Below are 2,285 nucleotides of genomic sequence, written 5' to 3' on the forward strand. Positions count from 1 at the left end.
TGCGGCTGGCTTCCGGGTTGGAGGCACGCTGTGTTAAGAAGCAGTGCGGCTTGGTTGGGTTGTGCTTCGGAGGACGCATGGCTTTCGACCTTCGTCTCTCCCGAGCCCGTACGGGAGTTGTAGCGATGAGACAAGATAGTAATTACTAGCGATTGGATACCACGAAAATTGGGGAGAAAAGGGGGGTAAAATAAATGAAAAAAAATACAAATTAAAAAATGTGTGGAGTTGTTGAAAAAATAGTTTTAATGACTCCAACCTAAGTGTATGTAAACTCCCGACTTCAACTGTTAATGTAAAGCCCTCCCATAGAGACCCATTGACTGTGATTGACAGCTAAGGTGCCCCTGGGGTCAACCTGTTAATACACACAATCAGTGTTCCAATCTCAAAATTCCTCCCCATCCAAAAGGATATGAACTCGCTGAGCCAGTGCTAGTCAGCCACACAGTTAGAACTCCTACACCTATATGACCCATCTGTCACCAATGGGAGTGTCGTGTCATGACTATCATTAATGTGTTTGACTGTTATTTTATAAAATAATTACATTCCACGTTCAATTATTACGTGATTAAATTAATCATATAACAATTAATTAAATAGTAATCTGGGTCACCACGGGAAAAGTTATTTAACGAGTTACTATCTCCCGACTAAACTCTAAGATATAAATATCTCTTACGTCAGTCACAGTCAATTCATTCATTCTTTTTTACATTATCAGTCTCATTCTGAATGTCGCAAAACTCTTGGATATCTGCACAAACCCTAGAATAAATGATGAATCAGCGATATACAAATTGGCGTAATTATTTATTTAGTAACTAACTAAATAATCACACAGAATTACATAAACACACAAACAGGATAGCTTACACATTGATTACTACACAATGCAATGAAAAGTCCCTAGTGGACTAAACCGATATGACGGCCTGAACACAAAATGGCAGATTCAAAAGAGAGGGAAAGGTAGAGCCAAAGGAATTCCACTATCGTACATACAGCTGATAACTATGCTCATGGAAATGTGAATACTTTGCACATGAACGGCCGCTCATTCGAAATAATTGCAGTGTGCATATTTACGTCTGTATGTCTTTGCTGTCTCTCTGTTGACAACACTCGACCCATCTACGAGGAGTAATTAGACAGAAAGTCTCTGGTTGTGTAAGTTTGTGGTTGTCCAACAGAGGTCACCATGTCCTTTGTAGCTGTAGCTTCTCTGTCTCGGAGTGTCTGTTAGACCAAATCTTCCAGAGGAAGTGTTTGTTAGAATGGATCTTTCAGAGTACCAACCGGTGGTTCTCTGTCGAGTTTACTAGACTAAAGTACTTAAACAGCTGCAGACTGGATGTTCCTGTGTAGTCTTCTTCTGCTCAAGAGAGGTTCAGAGTTTCTAACCATTTCGTACCTTTTAGCTCACGCTGTCGGTCACGTTGGTCTAATATAGAGCTTGAACCATTTTACACAACCGTAGCAAACAGGCAATGTACTGGCCTCTAGAGATTTAAATTCCTACCATTTCAACGTGCAGCCACACTCCACGTTTTTCTGGTCTCGTTGATTCTAGCCATTCGTGACGTCCGGTTCAACACCGTCCGCCTGCTTGGTCTAATATGTTAATTCTTCACGAGGGGTTTTATGCACTCTGGCAAAAGTGGCGTTCCATGACGCCAACATAATGTCTGTGCTCACGTGGGTGTGGTCACTGACTGGTTAAGACGTTATATGAAAAACAATTCTCTAATTTGGAAGGCTAACATCACATTACGTCTTCTCACAAATAGTTTCATATTTAATCATATAAGTTCCACAACATTTAGATGTGAATCTGATAACTGGGACGTATACATTTGTAGAGGTACAGTTATTTAGTTATACCGTCCTTCATGATGTCACAAAACAATAACTGTTGGACATGGTTATTATTCCCAATGTTTGGATTATAGAAATATTGTTTCATTATCCAGCCTTTTGATGTTGGAGTTTTGATGGGAGGAATCTCCTTGTAACAAAATGTTTCTTTCCCCTCCATCCTGCAGAGCCATAAAGCAAAGTTTCTACAAGGTATTTAGGACCGTCATAAAACGGCCAACTTCACCCCTCTCCCTCTCTGTGGGAGAGACAGGGCGCTGTAGAGCGGACCCACTGTATCCCGACCTCGTTTTGGGAAAAACAACCTGGCTCAGTCCCCTTTTAGGTTATTGTGTGTGTGTGTGTGTGTGTGTGTGTGTGTGTGTGTGTGTGTGTGTGTGTGTGTGTGTGTGTGTGTGTGTGTG

At 41.3% G+C, this 2,285-nt stretch overlaps 1 protein-coding gene across 1 annotated transcript in view; it reads left to right on the forward strand.

Moving 5' to 3' along the window:
• Positions 1–2,285, forward strand: part of LOC139022900 (uncharacterized) — a 6,105-nt gene that overhangs the window by 2,275 nt on the left and 1,545 nt on the right. The gene's annotated exons all lie outside the window — the stretch shown is intronic.

This window comes from Salvelinus sp. IW2-2015, linkage group LG23 (assembly GCF_002910315.2).
Source record: "Salvelinus sp. IW2-2015 linkage group LG23, ASM291031v2, whole genome shotgun sequence".
NCBI classification, from domain to species: domain Eukaryota; kingdom Metazoa; phylum Chordata; class Actinopteri; order Salmoniformes; family Salmonidae; genus Salvelinus; species Salvelinus sp. IW2-2015.